This window comes from Vanellus vanellus (genome assembly GCF_965231255.1).
Source record: "Vanellus vanellus genome assembly, chromosome: 9".
Taxonomy (NCBI): Eukaryota; Metazoa; Chordata; class Aves; order Charadriiformes; family Charadriidae; genus Vanellus; species Vanellus vanellus.
The window spans coordinates 26,025,890-26,045,896 of NC_138914.1; the positions used below are offsets into that span (position 1 = coordinate 26,025,890).

General features: G+C 57.1%; 1 pseudogene across 1 annotated transcript in view; it reads left to right on the forward strand.

Moving 5' to 3' along the window:
• Nucleotides 1-8,182: 8,182 nt before the first annotated feature.
• The window catches only part of LOC309675612 (electroneutral sodium bicarbonate exchanger 1-like), a 215,274-nt pseudogene continuing 203,449 nt past the window's right edge, over nucleotides 8,183-20,007 (forward strand). The window contains exon 1 of the transcript in view: nucleotides 8,183-8,215. The product of the transcript in view is annotated as an electroneutral sodium bicarbonate exchanger 1-like (transcript). The remainder of the gene's footprint in view (nucleotides 8,216-20,007) is intronic.

Genomic DNA, 20,007 nt, shown 5'->3' on the forward strand with positions numbered 1-20,007 from the left:
ATCTTCCCTGGAGGAGTCTGGGGTTGCTACCCGGGATCACAGGGCGCTAAACCACCAGAAGAAAACACTCAGAAACAGAGCTGGGAGGAGTCTCGGGTGCATCCCACAGGATGGACAATAGTCCAAGGAGAAAAATCAACTGGGGTATCTTCCACGGAGGAGTCTGGGGTTGCTACCCGGGATGACAGGGCCCAAAAGCACCGGAATAAACACTCAGGGACATACCTGCAAGGAGTCTCGGATGCTTCCCAGAGGATGGAGCATTGTCCAAGGAGAAAAATCATCTCGGGTTATCTTCCCAGGAGGAGTCTGGGGTTGCTACCCGGGATTACAAATACCCAAACCACAGGAAAAATGTCTGTGGGAGATGCCTGGGAGGAATCTCAGATGCATCCCAGAAGATGGAGCATTGTCCAAGGAGAAAAATCATCTCGGGTATCTTCCCTGGAGGAGTCTGGGGTTGCTACCCGGGATCACAGGGCCCCAAAACACCGGAATAAACACTCAGGGACATACCTGCAAGGAGTCTCGGATGCTTCCCAGAGGATGGAGCATTGTCCAAGCAGAAAAATCATCTCGGGTATCTTCCCTAGAGGAGTCTGGGGTTGCTAGCCGGGACCACAGGGCCCTAAAGCCCTGGGGAAAACTCTACGGGAGACACCTCGGAGGAGTTCTGGGTAGATCCCGCAGGATGGACCAATGTCAAGAGAGAAAAATCATCTCGGGTATCTTCCCTGGAGGAGTCTGGGGTTGCTACCTGGGATGACAGAACCATAAACCGCGAGAAAAAAGACTCAGGGACATAGCTGCGACAAGTCTCAGATGCATCCCAGAGTATAGAGCATTGTCCAAGGAGAAAAATCATCCCGGGTATCTTTCCTGGAGGAGTCTGGGGTTGCTACCCGGGATTACAGGGACCAAAACCACAGGAAAAATGTCAGCGGGAGACACTTGGGAGGAATCTCAGATGCATCCCAGAAGATGGAGCATTGTACAAGGAGAAAAATCATCTCGGGTATCTTCCCTGGAGGAGTCTGGGGTTGCTACCCGGGATCACAGGGCGCTAAACCAACGGAATAAACACTCAGGGACATACCTGCAAGGAGTCTCGGATGCTTCCCAGAGGATGGAGCATTGTCCAAGGAGAAAAATCATCTCGGGTATCTTCCCTGGAGGAGTCTGGGGTTGCTACCCGGGATCACAGGGCGCTAAACCAACGGAATAAAGACTCAGGGACAAAGCTGCAAAAAGTCTCGGATGCTTCCCAGAGGATGGAGCATTGTCCAAGGAGAAAAATTATCTCGGGTATCTTCCCTAGAGGAGTCTGGGGTTGCTACCCAGGATGACAGGACCCAAAAGCACTGGAATAAACACTCAGGAACAAAGCTGCAAGGAGTCTCGGATGCTTCCCAGAGGATGGAGCATTGTCCAAGGAGAAAAATCATCTCGGGTGTCTTCCCTGGAGGAGTCTGGGGTTGCTACCCGGGATCACAGGGCCCCAAAACACCGGAATAAAGACTCAGGGACATACCTGCAAGGAGTCTCGGATGCTTCCCAGAGGATGCAGCATTGTCCAAGCAGAAAAATTATCTCGGGTATCTTCCCTAGAGGAGTCTGGGGTTGCTAGCCGGGACCACAGGGCCCTAAAGCACTGGAGAAAACTCTACGGGAGACGCCTGGGAGGAGTTCTGGGTAGATCCCGCAGGATGGACCACTGTCAAGAGAGAAAAATCATCTCGGGTATCTTCCCTGGAGGAGTCTGGGGTTGCTACCCGGGATCACAGGGCCCCAAAACACCGGAATAAACACTCAGGGACATACCTGCAAGGAGTCTCGGATGCTTCCCAGAGGATGGAGCATTGTCCAAGGAGAAAAATCATCTCGGGTATCTTCCCTGGAGGAGTCTGCGGTTGCTACCCGGGATCACAGGGCGCTAAACCACAGGAAGAAAACACTCAGAAACAGAGCTGGGAGGAGTCTCGGGTGCATCCCGCAGGATGGACAATAGTCCAAGGAGAAAAATCAACTGGGGTATCTTCCACGGAGGAGTCTGGGGTTGCTACCCGGGATGACAGGGCCCAAAAGCACCGGAATAAACACTCAGGGACATACCTGCAAGGAGTCTCGGATGCTTCCCAGAGGATGGAGCATTGTCCAAGGAGAAAAATCATCTCGGTTTATCTTCCCTGGAGGAGTCTGGGGTTGCTACCCGGGATTACAGGGACCAAAACCACAGGAAAAAGGTCTGTGGGAGACGCCTGGGAGGAATCTCAGATGCATCCCAGAAGATGGAGCATTGTCCAAGGAGAAAAATCATCTCGGGTATCTTCCCTGGAGGAGTCTGGGGTTGCTACCCGGGATCACAGGGCCCCAAAACACCGGAATAAACACTCAGGGACATACCTGCAAGGAGTCTCGGATGCTTCCCAGAGGATGGAGCATTGTCCAAGGAGAAAAATCATCTCGGGTATCTTTTCTGGAGGTGTCTGGGGTTGCTACCCGGGATCACAGGGCGCTAAACCACCAGAAGAAAACACTCAGAAACAGAGCTGGGAGGAGTCTCGCGTGCATCCCGCAGGATGGACAATAGTCCAAGGAGAAAAATCAACTTCGGTATCTTCCACAGAGGAGTCTGGGGTTGCTACCCAGGATGACAGGGCCCAAAAGCACCGGAATAAACACTCAGGGACATACCTGCAAGGAGTCTCGGATGCTTCCCAGAGGATGGAGCATTGTCCAAGGAGAAAAATCATCTCGGGTATCTTCCCTGGAGGAGTCTGGGGTTGCTACCCGGGATCACAGGGCGCTAAACCACCGGAATAAACACTCAGGGACATACCTGCAAGGAGTCTCGGATGCTTCCCAAAGGATGGAGCATTGTCCAAGGAGAAAAATCATCTCGGGTATCTTCCCTGGAGGAGTCTGGGGTTGCTACCCGGGATCACATGGCCCCAAAACACCGGAATAAACACTCAGGGACATACCTGCAAGGAGTCTCGGATGCTTCCCAGAGGATGGAGCATTGTCCAAGGAGAAAAATCATCTCGGGTATCTTCCCTGGAGGAGTCTGGGGTTGCTACCCGGGATCACAGGGCCCCAAAACACCGGAATAAAGACTCAGGGACATACCTGCAAGGAGTCTCGGATGCTTCCCAGAGGATGCAGCATTGTCCAAGCAGAAAAATTATCTCGGGTATCTTCCCTAGAGGAGTCTGGCGTTGCTAGCCGGGACCACAGGGCCCTAAAGCACTGGAGAAAACTCTATGGGAGACGCCTGGGAGGAGTTCTGGGTAGATCCCGCAGGATGGACCAATGTCAAGAGAGAAAAATCATCTCGGGTATCTTCCCTGGAGGAGTCTGGGGTTGCTACCTGGGATGACAGAACCATAAACCGCGAGAAAAAAGACTCAGGGACATAGCTGCAACAAGTCTCAGATGCATCCCAGAGTACAGAGCATTGTCCAAGGAGAAAAATCATCCCGGGTATCTTTCCTGGAGGAGTCTGGGGTTGCTACCCGGGATTACAGGGACCAAAACCACAGGAAAAATGTCAGCGGGAGACACTTGGGAGGAATCTCAGATGCATCCCAGAAGATGGAGCATTGTCCAAGGAGAAAAATCATCTCGGGTATCTTCCCTGGAGGAGTCTGGGTTTGCTACCCGGGACCACAGGGCCCCAAAACACCGGAATAAACACTCAGGGACATACCTGCAAGGAGTCTCGGATGCTTCCCAGAGGATGGAGCATTGTCCAAGGAGAAAAATCATCTCGGGTATCTTCCCTGGAGGAGTCTGGGGTTGCTACCCGGGATGACAGGACCCAAAAGCACTGGAATAAACACTCAGGAACAAAGCTGCAAGGAGTCTCGGATGCTTCCCAGAGGATGGAGCATTGTCCAAGGAGAAAAATCATCTCGGGTGTCTTCCCTGGAGGAGTCTGGGGTTGCTACCCGGGATCACAGGACGCTAAACCACCGGAAGAAAACACTCATAAACAGAGCTGGGAGGAGTCTCGGGTGCATCCCGCAGGATGGACAATAGTCCAAGGAGAAAAATCAACTGGGGTATCTTCCACGGAGGAGTCTGGGGTTGCTACCCGGGATCACAGGGCCCCAAAACACCGGAATAAACACTCAGGGACATACCTGCAAGGAGTCTCGGATGCTTCCCAGAGGATGGAGCATTGTCCAGGGAGAAAAATCATCTCGGGTATCTTCCCTGGAGGAGTCTGGGGTTGCTATCCGGGATTACAGGGACCCAAACCACAGGAAAAATGTCTGTGGGAGACGCCTGGGAGGAATCTCAGATGCATCCCAGAAGATGGAGCATTGTCCAAGGAGAAAAATCATCTCGGGTATCCTCCCTGGAGGAGTCTGGGGTTGCTACCCGGGATCACAGGGCACTAAACCACAGGAAAAATGTTTGCGGGAGACGCCTGGGAGGAATCTCAGATGCATCCCAGAAGATGGAGCATTGTCCAAGGAGAAAAATCATCTCGGGTATCTTCCCTGGAGGAGTCTGGGGTTGCTACCCGGGATCACAGGGCCCCAAAACACCGGAATAAACACTCAGGGACATACCTGCAAGGAGTCTCGGATGCTTCCCAGAGGATGGAGCATTGTCCAAGGAGAAAAATCATCTCGGGTATCTTCCCTGGAGGTGTCTGGGGTTGCTACCCGGGATCACAGGGCGCTAAACCACCGGAAGAAAACACTCAGAAACAGAGCTGGGAGGAGTCTCGGGTGCATCCCGCAGGATGGACAATAGTCCAAGGAGAAAAATCAACTTGGGTATCTTCCACTGAGGAGTCTGGGGTTGCTACCCGGGATGACAGGGCCCAAAAGCACCGGAATAAACACTCAGGGACATACCTGCAAGGAGTCTCGGATGCTTCCCAGAGGATGGAGCATTGTCCAAGGAGAAAAGTCATCTCGGGTTATCTTCCCTGGAGGAGTCTGGGGTTGCTACCCGGGATTACAGGGACCCAAACCACAGAAAAAATGTCTGCGGGAGACGCCTGGGAGGAATCTCAGATGGATCCCAGAAGATGGAGCATTGTCCAAGGAGAAAAATCATCTCGGGTATCTTCCCTGGAGGAGTCTGGGGTTGCTACCCTGGATCACAGGGCCCCAAAACACCGGAATAAACACTCAGGGACATACCTGCAAGGAGTCTCGGATGCTTCCCAGAGGATGGAGCATTGTCCAAGCAGAAAAATCATCTCGGGTATCTTCCCTGGAGGAGTCTGGGCTTGCTACCCGGGATCACAGGGCGCTAAACCAACGGAATAAAGACTCAGGGACAAAGCTGCAAGGAGTCTCGGATGCTTCCCAGTGGACGGAGCATTGTCCAAGGAGAAAAATTATCTCGGGTATCTTCCCTAGAGGAGTCTGGGGTTGCTACCCGGGATGACAGGACCCAAAAGCACTGGAATAAACACTCAGTAACAAAGCTGCAAGGAGTCTCGGATGCTTCCCAGAGGATGGAGCATTGTCCAAGGAGAAAAATCATCTCCGGTGTCTTCCCTGGAGGAGTCTGGGGTTGCTACCCGGGATCACAGGGCGCTAAACCACCGGAAGAAAACACTCATAAACAGAGCTGGGAGGTGTCTCGGGTGCATCCCGCAGGATGGACAATAGTCCAAGGAGAAAAATCAACTTCGGTATCTTCCACGGAGGAGTCTGGGGTTGCTACCCAGGATCACAGGGCCCCAAAACACCGGAATAAACACTCAGGGACATACCTGCAAGTTGTCTCGGATGCTTCCCAGAGGATGGAGCATTGTCCAGGGAGAAAAATCATCTCGGGTATCTTCCCTGGAGGAGTCTGGGGTTGCTATCCGGGATTACAGGGACCCAAACCACAGGAAAAATGTCTGTGGGAGACGCCTGGGAGGAATCTCAGATGCATCCCAGAAGATGGAGCATTGTCCAAGGAGAAAAATCATCTCGGGTATCTTCCCTGGAGGAGTCTGGGCTTGCTACCCGGGATCACAGGGCGCTAAACCAACGGAATAAAGACTCAGGGACATACCTGCAAGGAGTCTCGGATGCTTCCCAAAGGATGGAGGATTGTCCAAGCAGAAAAATTATCTCGGGTATCTTCCCTAGAGGAGTCTGGGGTTGCTACCCGGGATCACAGGGCCCTAAAGCACTGGAGAAAACTCTGCTGGAGACGCCTGGGAGGAGTTCTGGGTAGATCCCGCAGGATGGACCACTGTCAAGAGAGAAAAATCATCTTGGGTGTCTTCCCTGGAGGAGTCTGGGGTTGCTACCTGGGATGACAGAACCCTAAACCGCGAGAAAAAAGACTCAGGGACATAGCTGCGACAAGTCTCGGATGCATCCCAGAGGATGGAGCTTTGTCCAAGGAGAAAAATCATCCCGGGTATCTTTCCTGGAGGAGTCTGGGGTTGCTACCCGGGATTACAGGGACCAAAACCACAGGAAAAATGTCTGCGGGAGACACCTGGGAGGAATCTCAGATGCATCCCAGAAGATGGAGCATTGTCCAAGGAGAAAAATCATCTCGGGTATCTTCCCTGGACGAGTCTGGGGTTGCTTCCTGGGAGCTCAGGTCCCTAAAGCAGTGATCAAAAGCCTGGAGGAGTTGCCTGGGAGGAGTCTTGTGTGGACCCTGGAGGATACATTTTCATAGAAAAAGAGTGTTTTGGTAGAGAAAACCATGTCAGTTTTCCATGCTGGGATGGCCCTGACGTGCCCCCAGTGGAAGCAGAGGAGGCGTTGGGCAGTGCACGTGTCCCCTGGAGCCACCGCTGCCCTGGAGGCCACGCAAAAGGTCTTGCTCGAGTGCTCAGGGAACAGCCGATCGCCACTTTTGGGGTTAGGAAGGAATTTTTCCCTCGGGGCACACTGGCACGGGCCCCCGGGGGTCTTTTGCCCTCCTCTGCAGCCCCGAGCACGGCCCCTTGCCAGGGCTCCTCGGGGCCAGTTGTGGCCAGCGGTTCCCTGTCCTGGCAGGAGCGGGAGTCCAGCGGTGCCCTCCATCCCTCCGCCTCTCCTCCCTGTGCCAGCTTGGCAGGGGCACCTCCAGGACCTCCCTGCACGAGCCCCCCGGGGGTCTTCTGCCCTGGGCCGGGCACGGCCTGCTTGCACAGGCTGCAGGCGCCATGCTGCCTCAGGACGGAGAGGGCAATCGAAGCGGAGCCTCCGTCTCCTCTGCCAGAGCCGCCGGCTGTGCCTCGTCTGTCCTGGCCGCAGCCCGAGAGCGTCTCCACCGGCCCGGGCCCGACCCTGTGCCCCGGGGGAGCCCCGCAGCCTCTGCCCCGCCGCCAGCCCGCCTCTCCCCGGGCCCGTCCCCGTCCCCGTCCCCGCCGGCACCGGGGGGAGCGCAGCCAGCGGCCGCAGCCCGGCCCCTCTCCGCACCCCCGCTGCCCGCCGACGGCCGCCCCGCCAGACCCCCGGCAGCAGCGGGCAGGGGCGGGGCCGCGCCCGGGGGACGCCCGACGGCTGCGCCGCTGCCCGCTCCCGCGGGGACCCGCTCCCGGGCCCGCCGGCCCCGCGCTTCTGCCCTCGGGCCCCGCCGCGGCCTCCGCAGCCTCCGCGGAGCGAGGCCCACACGCCCCCTGCCCGCAGCCCCCGCACGCACCCACCGGGACCCCCGGCCCCCTCCGCGCCCACACCTGCCCCGCCGCTCCGCCGGGGCTCCCGCCGCACGGCCCGGCCCGGGCCCGCAGGGCCGCAGCCCACTCGAGCCGAGCCGAGCCGAGCCGAGCGCAGGCCGGCCCAGCCGATCCAGCCAGCCGTGCGGGCAGAGCCGGGCCGAGCCGGGCGGGGGGAGCAGGCGGCAGGCGCGGCCGGAGCGAGGCAGTGCCGCCTCCCCGGGACTCCCTCCCGCCTCTGCCGGGGATGGGGGGCGGGTGGCCGAGCAGCGCAGCGTCCCCGCAGGGCCCTCCCTGCCCTCTGCACCTGCGGGAGCAGACAAGTCCCCCCCAGGAGAGGCACTCCACGCTGTTCCATCCTTCCCCCGCTCTCTGCCCCCCTGCCCATCCCCAGCGTCTTCCCGTCCTTTGGGACCTGCTCCTTGCTGCCCGGCCAGCTCCTCTGGGAAGCCCCTTCCCGGGCACTCTTGGGCCAGCAGGCAGTGCCAACGGCGTCCCTGGCAAGGGCCTGTGGCCCAACGCCTGTGGCAACCCAGCCCCGTCCTGCTGGGGAGGGCGAGGATGGGGTTGTGCTTGTGGCCGGGCGAGAGCAGTGTGGGTCGGGGGGATGCTGCCACACCCCCAGGGATGCCATAGCCGTGGACATGCTGTGCCCGCAGGGATGCCATGCCCGTGGGGGTTGCCATGCCCACTGGGGTGCTGTGCCTGGGGGATTGCCATGTCTGTGGAGACTCTACGCCCGCAAGGAGGTAGGTGCTGTATCCCATGGGGATGCCGTGCCCCTGGAGATGCTGTGACCATGGTGGTGCCGTGCACGTTGGGATGCTGTGCGCGCAGCGTGCTGGCACTGTGTGAGGTCTGCTGGTCCCTGCTGCAGGGTTGGGTGATCAGTGTGACCATCAGCTGGAACTGCAACCTGGACCTGTCCGACAGCGAGTGCCGCCCTCGCTACTCCTTCCACCACCTTCACCCCAAAAGGACTTCGGCTTCCCCTTGGCTACAGCTACAGGTGATGGCCCTGGCCCTGCCCTGGCCCCGCTGCCCCGCATCCTTTATCCAGCCCTGCCCCACCATCCCCACAGCGCCCATTGGTCTGAGGATGCTCTGTGGTGGGGGGGCATCACCCTGGGGTGCTCCAGCCTCAGGCCAGCCTATCCCGTCCCTGCCCGGGTACCGCCGGAGCTGCAAAGGGCCATGGTGGCAGGCTGGGGTAACACTCGCTCTGCCCGAGACCATCCAAGTCCCCCCCCAGCTCTGAGTGACATGCTGCCCCCAGAAGGAGTTGCACCCCTGGCTGGGTGGGACATGTCCTACAGCCAAATGTCACCGCTGCCAGCCCCAGGCCTGTCAATAAATCCCCGTGCTCAGCATCCCTGCCTGGGGCTGCTCCCTGCGGGCAGAATGGAGGGGACGGGGTGGGGGGTGGGGGATGTCCCCATCCTTGAGCCCTGCAGTGCTGACGTGCGGAAACAAACTCCACAACTCACGCAGAGTTACAAAGCAGCTATGTCTATTGCAGCGCTGGGTGCAAGGGGGATCGCTCCTGCAAACTCGCACACCGTAAAGGGTTAGTTATACAGCTTATAGACATGCCATATATACACATTCACAAGGTTTTGGGAAATGATTAACATGTTCGTTACTTTTCCGGGAACTCATTACCATAGGCTACTACCCACCCCGGTATGCGCATTATAGTCTCTCGGTGGTCCTTCAGAATCCTCTGGGAGTCGTTGACTCCTTTTCAATCACTGTATTGTTTTGGTCAACTGTCCTTAACTGGTTGCCAAAGCCGCTGCTCTATGGCTCCAGATGGCTCTGCTCTCTGCCACTTCCAAGGTAGAGCTGCCCCAGGGTCACCATTCAGGAGCCTCTCAGCTACGACTCTCGCTATGCATTTTGCCATGTTGCAATGTCTCACTGGATGTTGTTTCCCCGTAGCGGTGCCATGGTGGGGACAGGCACATCCCCCAGCGCTCGTGGGGGGTGGAGGGTCCTGGGGCTGCTTGCCCTGCTGCAGGCATGTGGGAAGAGCGCGGAGTCCCCCCAGCCCCCTCCGGGCACCGTCCCTGCCCACAGGCTGCCTGCAGAACCTGACACAGGCAGGCACCTTGGTTCGGGCGGCATTGCCCCCCCCGCTGCTACTGCAAGAGGAGGTCGCCCCTGACGGCACCTTGGCGTTGTCCCGAGAGCCCCCGGGGAGCACAGGAGGGGCTCTGCCCGCAGCCCCGGGGACCCTTTTCCCCCGGAGGGGGGCAGGAGCAGGAGCCGCCTGTCCGACGCTGGCAGCCCCTTCCCCTAGAGCTGCAGGGGGACAGCCGGGAGGGCTGCAGGGATCAGACACGGACAGGTCCGTGGTCCTTCCTGCCCAGCAAGGACACAGCTCCACCCCCTCAGCTGCATGCACCCCCCCACGGCCGCACCTCCTGCTTCCCCCCTCCCCAAATCTACACCTGCCTTCTACAAGCCAGTTATTTACAGAAATTCCACATTAAAACCACACCTGGGGGCCAGCACAGCCCTGCGGAGCACAGCTCCAGCCCTCGGTGCCCCCAGACCCCCGTGCCCGGCAGCGGGGGGCAGGACAGCCCCATGGTCCAGCTCTTCTCCCGCAGCTCCTCCGCGTTCGGCTCCCCTTCCCCCTCCTCTTCTGCCCCCGCCACCTCCTCCTCCCACACTCCTCTCTTGCCGCTGTCCTTCTGGAGGGACACAGGGACGGCGCAGCAGTTCCTCCTGCCCGGCCAACACCTCCCTGCTCAGCTCAACCCCCCCCGCTGCTGCCGGGGTACGGAGCGCTGCCCAGCTCTGACCTCCCCGTAGCGGACGCGAGAGTCCAACTGCCCTCGGTACCTCCATAACCGGCTGGATCCATCCAGAGCAGGAACTCCCCGCAGCGGGAGCAGGAGATGGTCAGAGAGCGGAAGATCCCCTCGGAGTGGGTGCGGGAGGGCAGAGACTGCAGTCCCCCCCCGCGTTGGCATCGTCCCGAGTTCAGAGCCTTCTCTGGGGGACACTGTGGGGAGGAGGCGGTGCTGGCAAAGAGGGGGGGTTCCCTTCTCCCCTCCCACCACTGGGGGATGGATGGGCCGAACAGATCCGACCCCCGCCGACCCCATCCGACCCCATCCGAGCGGAGCCGACCCCATCCGAGCGGAGCCGAGCCCCGCCGGTGCCCGCGGGCGCGGTGCGGCTCCTCCCGCCGCGGGTGACGGCGCGCAGGAACCGGCCCCGCGGCACCGGGCGCTGCAGCTGCTCGTCCCGCTGCGCTCCGGCGGGGCGGCGCGGGCTCGGGGAGCTCCTGCCCAGGGCGGGGGCGGGCGGGCGGAGCGGGGCGCTGCCGGGGGCCGGGGGGCGGCCCGCGGGGGAGGGGGCGTGTGGCGGTGGGAATGCGCGGACTGCGATATGCAGGATCGAAACCGGAATCCGCTGTATTAAGCAAGCGTCCTCTTTACATACCTTTCTACCAAGGCCAGTAAATTCCTACTGTACTTGTTTACACCATCGCGTACTCCAAAAGATCACGTTCCCACCGAAAAGGGAATCTCTCTTCCCTGTGAGCAGCACCTCCTTATCTCGGGAGGAGCTTCACACAACTTCGTTGTCTGCCAGAACAGTGCTGCAGCTGCTTATTCCTCCCGATTAGTTCTACCCCACTTAACCCTTCTTTTGCCTCAGTCCCCACATCTCCCCCTTTTTTGTTTTTCAATTAGAAACGCCGAGTTTATCATCTTCTGCAGGGCCCTTTGCAGACAAGAGTATAAACATGGAACAATTAATGCTATAAAAAAAATTATGATCAATATCATTAATCCTGTCTTAATGATTGCAGCTATCCATCCTGTAATTCCCCAACCAGATAATAAATCGTTCAACCAATTCCATTCATTGTCTACTTGCAACTTTCTGACCCCCTCCTTTAACATTTGAATGCTTTTATGCACAGATTCTGAATGATCTGACAGATTCACGCGACACACTTGTGAAAGACCAAAGTAACCGCTGGGCTGTAGCCGGCCCACACAAAAACCAACTTCCTCGTACTTTCACCGCTGCAGCAAAAGTTGTCGCCAACATCTCCATGTTATGAGAGTTAGAACCGATTCTTTGACATGCCTCAATCATTTGGACTATCGTCGGATTTTGTAACGAACGCAAAATACACTGACATTCATAATTAGCATTTCCCACAACAAGCTGCGTTAACAAAGACTCTTTCGCAGCAGCATTCGCTGCTTCCAAGGGCTGCCACTTGGCAAGCAGATTTCCACGTTGACTCAAATAATACCATTTGCGTACGAGTAAGTATTAAACGTGTAATTTGCCAAATATCATAGGGTGTTAACTCATTCCCCCCAAATATTCCTTGTAGCAAACTTTGAGTATGTGGTGCACTTAACCCATTTTGCATAACAGTTTGTCTCAAGTCTTTAATTACTCCATAAGGAAAAGGCGAGTGCTCATTAGGCTGATCCGTTCGTCGTAAGACGGGACATGCTATTGCATTTCCACATGCTGTATCTCCACTGTCCAGTGCCTTTTGCTTTATTTGCCTCCATTTTTCAAGTGGATCATATCAAAAAGGGACATCTTCATTAAAGTCTGCTAACATAGTACCTTCCCCTGTGAAACTTGCAGTATTAGACTTCGTAGGTGATTCATAAAATCCTGGCAAATCAGAGTGAGGCTGTCGCTTAAGTTTTGAAGCATCTGCGTTAGATTTTGTTGGATCAGGGCAATCTCGTAACTCTGAACTTTCCTTAACCACAAACTCAGTCTGAGATGCCCGATCTCCTGGACTCTCGTGCAGTTAATGCTGTTTTAGCAGTTTCCACTATGGAATCACAGAATCATGGAGTTTTCAGAGTTGGAAGGGACCTCTAGAGATCATCTAGCCCAACTCCCCTGCCAAAGCAGGATTGCCCAGAGCACATTACTCAGGACTGCATCCAGGCGGGTCTTGAAAAGCTCCAGAAAAGGGGACTCCACCACCTCCCTGGGCAGCCTGTGCCAGTGCTCTGACACCCTCACCGTAAAGAAGTGTTTCCATGTATTTGAACGGAACTTTGTGTGTTCTAACTTGAGCCCATTGCCCCTCGTCCTTTCACTGGGAACCATTGAAAAGAGCCTGGCTCCATCCTCCTTCAACCCACCCTTTAGATACTCATATGCCATAATAAGGTCTCCCCTCAGCCTTCTCTTCTCCACGCCAAAGAGTCCCAGCTCTCTCAGCCTTTCCTCATACGGGAGATGCTCCAATCCCTTCATCATCTTAGTTGCCCTTCGCTGGACTCGCTCCAGCAGTTCTCTGTCCCTCTTGAACTGGGAAGCCCAAAACTGGACACAGTATTCCAGTTGTGGCCTCACCAGTGCAGAGTAGAGGGGGAGAATGACCTCCCTCGACCTACTGGCCACACTCTTCCCTATGCAGCCCAGGATTACATTGGCCTTTTTGGCAACAAGGGCACATTGCTGGGTCATGGATAATTTACTGTCTACTAGGACCCCCAGATCCTTCTCCTCAGAGCTACTTCCCAGCAGGTCCACCCCTAACCTATACTGGTGCTTTACATTCTTCCTCCCCAGGTGCAGGACCTTGTACTTGCTTTTGTTGAACCTCATGAGGTTCTTCTCTGCCCAGCTCTCCAGCCTGTCCAGGTCACGCTGGATGGCAGCACGGCCCTCTGGGGTGTCAGCCACCCCACCCAGTTTGGTATCATCAGCAAACTTGCTGAGGATACACTCTGTCCCCTCATCCAGGTCATTAATGAATATATTAAACAAAATTGGACCAAGTCTTGACCCTTGGAGGACACCACTGATTACAGGCCTCCAACTAGACTCTGTGCCGCTGATCACAACCCTCTGAGTTCTGTCCCACAGCCAACTCTCAATCCACCTCGCCGTCACCTCATCTAGCCCATACTTCCTCAGCTTCCTAATGAGGATGTTGTGGGAGACAGTGTCAAAAGCCTTGCTAAAGTCAAGGTAGATGACATCTACGACTCTCCCCTCATCCAGCCAACCACTTATAACATCATAGAAAGCTATTAGATTGGTCAAGCATGATTTACCCTTGGTAAATCAATGTTGACCACTTCCAATAACTTGCTGTTCCTCAACATGTTTGGAGATGACATCCAGAATGAGTCGCTCCATTACCTTCCCAGGGACAGAGGTGAGACTAACTGGTCTGTAGTTCCCTGGGTCCTCCTTCTTGCCTTTTTTGAAGATTGGAGTGATGTCAGCCTTCCTCCAGTCCTCAGACATCTCTCCTGTTCTCCATGACCTTTCAAAGACGATGGAGAGTGGTCTAGCAATAACATCTGCCAGCTCTCTCAGCACTCGCGGATGCATCCCGTCAGGGCCCATGGACTTATGAATGTCCAGCTTGGCCAAGTGGTCTCTGACCCGGTCCTCCTCAACTGAGGGAAAATCTTCCTCTCTCCAGACCTTCTCCTTTGCCTTCAGAGTATGGGATTTGTGAGGGACAGCTTTAGCAGTGAAGACCAAAGAAAAGGCGGCATTCAGGAACTCTGCCTTCTCTGTGTCTTCCACCACTAGGGCACCTGTCTCATTCACCAGTGGGCCTACATTTTCCCTAGTCTTCCTTCTTCTATTGATATACTGAAAGAATCTCTTATTGTCTTTAACTGCAGTGGCCAAGCTGAGTTCTGAAGTTCACTTGTGCTGTTGTCAGAAGTTTACGTGTGCTGTTTTCTTCTCCTGGCAACGACAGCAGCAGAGCAGTCGGAGGAGAAGGGTGAGTGCCAGGCTGGTAGTGCGGAGGGGCGTGTGTGTGTGATGTGCGCGGTGGCCCCGGAGGGCACTGAGAAGGGTCAGTTGGTCCGGCTGTGCGGGAGGATGCTCTGCCCGCGGCGACCACCCGAGCAAGCGCGGCCTTGGGGAAGCGTCTGGTTGAGTGTTGGTGTGCTGGAGAAGAGCTGGGCAGGTGTCCCAAAGGGCAGCCTTTGGTGGGACCCCCTTCAGCCCAAAGCTTTGTGGGACCTTTTTGAAGCCACCCTGGTGAGGCCTCTGCTCCTTCCACCCAAGTAATTTATGTTTCACACCATGGAGTGGTCATTTCTGACTGCATCCTCAGCAGGACCTGGGGCCAGTGGCTGTAGCTTCAACTGTGGAGCTCGAGAGACCTGGCAAGGATGGAGGAGAAGGAATGAGGCTCCTGGTGAAGGGAGGGAAGTGAGGAGGTGCAGTGTCCACGCTGGCCTTGAGGACTGGCTGGGCAGGAGAGGACATGTTGGTGTAGGAGCCATGGAGCAGCCCGTGGCCAGAAGCAGAGGGTGGACACGGGGAGCGTGGGCTCAATGTGAGAGGGAGCACAACCTCGGTGCAGCGGGTTTAACTAGAGGGCTGGGAGCAAGAGTTGGGTCTGCTCCTTCTCCACGTGAGAAATGGTGGTTTGCAGGTAGCATCTGGTTGCACTTGCGGGAACGCAGAGCAGGAGAGAGTTGTGTCTACTGCCAGGGGAAGTTTCTGATGGATTTGAGACATGGAAGAGTTGACGAGGCTTTGGGTTGGGTTGACTTGGGTTGGAGTGCTGGCACGCACCCCTTGCTGCTTTCCCCCCTGTCCCCAGCCCAGGTCTTGGGGGAACATCTTCCTCAGCCTTGGCTTTCTCTTCTCTTGGACCTGGAAAAGTGAAACGATGATGGAAATCAGAGCCAAACCAGACATGGTGCTCGGTTCTCGCCAATCCCCTACTTTCTGCGCAGGGGACCGATGGTGGTCACAGCACGGTTTCAGCTTTGCGGGGTTTTGGCTGCTCTGAAAGGCCGTTGGGGCCTGTTTTCCCCTACAAAGGCAGGACACAGGCAGAAACATGGCAGTGGGGAGGAACTGGGGGTACCTGGGTGTCCCCATCCGCATCCCAGCCCCGTTGTGCTGGGTCGGGGCCGCAGCTCACCCCAATGCACCCTCGGGTGCCCCGTGCTCTGTGAGGGGGGGTTTCAGGGCCTGAAGGGTTGTCCCCGTGTCCCTGCCGGGCTCATGGTGGTGGCACGCTGCTCTGCGTCGGGCTGGGGGTGGCGGAGAAAGGTCTGGCACGCTGTGGCCGTCACTGACCCTCGTTTTCTCTCCCACCATAGAGCTCCTGGGCATACCTCTCGGGTCTGTACAGAGCCCCCCTGGCCGGCGCCTGCTCCAGGCTGAACAACCCCAACGCTCAGCCTGTCTTCCCAGCAGAGGGGCTCCAGCCCTTCCAGCATCTCCATGGCCTCCTCTGGCCCCGCTCCAGCAGGTCCATGTCTTTCCTATGTTGGGGGCTCCAGAGCTGGACGCAGTACTCCAGGTGGGGTCTCACCAGAACGCAGCAGAGGGGCAGAACCACATCCCTCGCCCTGCTGGCCCACTTCTTCTGATGCAGGCTGGGATATGGATAGCTTTCTGGGCTGCGATCATGTGTTGCCGGCTCATGTTGAGCTTCTCATCAATCAGCACCCCCAGGTCCTTCTCCTCAGGGCTGCGCTCCGTCCATTCTCCACCCAGCCTGGATTTGGGCTTGGGATTGCCCCGACCCACGTGCAGAACCTTGCACTGGGCCTCATTGACCTTCATGAGGTTGGCATGTGCCCACCTCTCCAGCCTGTCATTAGTAGAAGGCCAGGCTTGCAGCACCCTGGTTATCAGCCCGGCTTGGGTGGGAGGGGATGCTCCTGCATGGGGGGGTTGCCCTGCACTGGGGGGGAAATGCCACCGAGGGAAGGTCTCGCTAAAGTGGGGGCCGCGCTCATGCTCCCTCTCCCCCATCCCTCCCCAGATCGCCCCGGCAGAAGGTCCCGAGGCCAGCGAGCGGATGGTGATCATCACAGGGCCGCCCGAGGCTCAGTTCAGGGTGCGCTGGGTGGGGGCTGTGGGTGGGGGGGACAGTAAGGGACAAGTCGCGGGCGTCCCTGTGGTCACCACTGTGCTGCCAGCCTGGCTTGGCCTCCCTCAGCGCCAGGGGATGCTCTTTGCTGGGTACAGTGGTTTTGATGCTGCTGGACGTGGGGACATTATCAGCTTTGGGGATGGAGAGGCACAGCGGGCGTTGCCTGATGGTTTTCCTTCCCGTCCGTCTGCTCCCCAGGCCCAGGGGTGAATATTTGGGAAGCTGAAAGAGGCAAATTTCTTTAACGCGAAAGAAGTGAAGCTTGAAGCCCACATCAAGGTGCCTTCCTTCGCTGCTGGCCGTGTGATAGGCAAAGGTGGCAAAACGGTAGGTGGTGGTGCCCCGGGGACGCAGAGTTGGGCATCACCCATCACCCCTGCCCACCCCAGGGGGACAAATCCCGGGTGCACAGTGGTTTCAGTGACGTCTTGACCCTCAGCCCCCATGTCCTGGTGGTGGTTCTCGTTGGTCCCAAGGAAGGGGGAGACACACAGGGTGCCTGGTGCCGTCGTGACACCGGTAGTGGAGGTTTTTGGCTCTTCCACAACAGAAGCCTCTTGTGGTTCGCTCCAGGTGAACGAACTGCAAAACTTAACCAGTGCAGAAGTCATTGTGCCATGAGACCAAACCCCGGACGAGAACGAGGAGGTCATCGTTAAAATCATTGGGCATTTCTTTGCCAGTCAGGTACTGTTTGGCTGTGGCTTTACCCGATATTCCCCGGCCGCTTTCATCCACCGAGGAAAGGTGTGGGGCTTGCTGAGCCCAGCACCACCCGAGCGACCTGCTGCTCTTCTTTTGGGAGGTCCCTGTGTCCCCAAGAGGCACTGAAGGTGTTTCGGTAGCTCCCCCTGGCTGCGCGAGAACTGAAATTGAAGATTGGCTTGATTGAGCTAAAAATGTGTGTTTTGGATGCTGTGCAGAGCAGCACCCAGGGTGTGAATGGACTCCCCGGTGCGGGCAAATCCATGCGCATCCCACCTGGGTGCATCTTCCATAACCTTGTCTCCTGTCCACTTCGGCGGGATGGTGACCCCCCCAAAAATTCAGGCTCTCTCGAGGAGTGAAGCACAAGTTAAAAAAAAAAAAAACAAAACAAACAACCGGAAATTAATTACAGCTTGTCCAGAGTGACAAGTTGGGAGCAGCAAGATGCTCGGTGGGGGCTCGGGAGTTGGTGGTGGGGGGAGAAGCGGTGCCCTGACCCCCACCTCTTGCTTTTCCCCTCTCCTCCCCAAGACTGCACAGCGCAAGATGAGGGAAATGCTCCAGCAGGTGAAGCAGCAGGAGCAGAAACACACTCCAGGAGCCCCGGCCTCGCAGCACAGCAAGGGAGGCTCCCGCCGTGCTGCCCAGCACCACCCGATGACTGTAACCCCGCCGCCAGACATCCCCCCCCCTCCCCCACCCCCAGCAGGTCAGGGGAGCAAACCAAAGACCCCCCCAAACACACAGCCCCCCATTGCCCGCGGCGCTGCGAGGATGCACAGCCGAGGGGTACGGGGAGGGCTCTCTCCATCCCACAGCCTCCCCCTTCCTCCTCCCTCGCCTCCCGACGCTCTCCCTTTAGTTGGACTAACGTGGGCAGGTTTGGGTACCTCAGCACCTCGCGCTTGTGTCTCCCTTTTAGAGATTCTGTATGCCTTGGAAACCTGAGAGTTGGAGGGTTTTTTTATTAATTTTCTAATAAAAAAAGAACCGAGTTGGAAAAGCGATGGGGATAGGCAGCACTGTGGTCATTCTCTCCGGGGCGTTGTGGAGGAAGGCTGCCAGTCTTCCTCCAGGTGTACTTTTCCCCGTTGGCTCCAGACTGCTGCTGGGGCTGAGCTCTGAGCCGCCAGAGCGGTTCTCAGCAGACGGTCACTCGGCGCAGACAATGAGGCCCTGAATAGCCCTTCCTGTGCTCTTGATGGCTCCGGATGGCTCTGCTCCTCTGCTGCTTCTAAGGTGGGGCTGCCCCAGTGCCCTCACTCAGGAGCCTTTTGTCTGTGCAGGTCTCACTTGTGACAGGGGGTGGGGGTGTTGCCAAACTAACTGCTGTGTTGCGATGTGGGAGTGGGTGTTCCTGCCCGTGTCAGTGCCAGAGCTCTTCCGTAGGCTCTTCTGCCAGCGGAGAGCCAGGGGCCGCTCCTTCAGGAGAGAGCTTGTTTAAAAAGAGGAAAAAAAAAAAGGGGGGGGGGGGAAGTGGGAAAAGAAAAAAGGGGAAAAAAGAGAAAAAAAGGGGGAAAAAGTGAAAAAATGAGAAAAGTGAAAACGGGGGAAAAGGGGGAAACAGAGAAAAAAGGGAGATAAGGAAAAAAAAAAAAAACAAAAAGGGAAAAAGAACAAAGGGGAAAAAGGAAAAAAGTAAAAAAAGAGAAAAAGTAAAATGGGGAAAAGGAGAAACAGAAAAAAGGGGGAAAAGGCAAAAAAAAGGGAAAAAGAAAAAAAGGGGAAAAAGAGAAGAAAGGAGGGGGAAGCGAAAAACAAAAGGGAGAAAGAAGAAAACCCCACATATTAAAAAAGAAAGGTAGAAAAGAAAAAAAACCTAACAAACTAAACAAGGAAGGAAAGTGGGAACAGCCGCCGGGCAGGAGGAGGGACAGGAGCCGGGGGAGGGGGGGGAGGTGGCGGTGCCAGCGCCGGCCCCGGGGGCTGCGACACCACGTTTTTGTCCTCTACTGCAAAGTGTTCTGTGAAAAAACCCCAACCAAATCCCACCCACCGACAACATCAAAACCCAAAGAGAAATCTCTCCAGCTCACACGAGCCTGAGCTCGCTCTCCGTTGCGCTCTTTCCAGTGTCTCGGGGGGGTCACGGCCGAGCTGAGATTGGGGGGAGTGGTGGTGGGAGTTTGCCCCATGGCTGTGATGGGGGCAGAAGGGGTGGGTGGGGAGTGGGGGATGTGCTGTGGGGGTTTCAACAGCACAGTAATTAGGCCCGTGTAATGGGGAAGCTCAGATGCCCCCTAACCACTCCCCCAGTGCTTCTCTAGCCAGGCGAGCGCTGGGCGTCCCCCCCCTCAGGAGAGGAGCGCACCTCCGGGGTGGGTGGAAGGGCGTCACCCAACTGGGAGAGGACCAAGATGGGGCTTGGGTGTCCCTTGGGGTGGCTGGGTGGGGCTGCTGGGGGCTGCCACGATGAGGGACACCCCCACGCCTTTCTCCATGGCTCCCACAGCTCTGCTCCCTCCCTCCCTCCCACCCATCCAGTGCCACCGGAGAGGTGGTGTCCCCCCTCCCAGGGCGGGCAGGGGCTGTGCCACCCCATCTAACACCTCAACGCACCAAAGCGCCTCACTGGGGGAGGGACCCTGTGCCTGGTAGCCCCGTGCTCCCCAGCACTGTAAGGATGGGGCTGAGCCCCCACCACGGCCACCCTGTGCAAACCAAAGACCCCCACACAGACCCCCCCCACCCCCATTCCCCGTGGCACTGCGAGGATGCACAGCCGAGGGGTACGGGGAGGGCTCTCTCCATCCCACAGCCTCCCCCTTCCTCCTCCCTCGCCTCCCAACGCTAT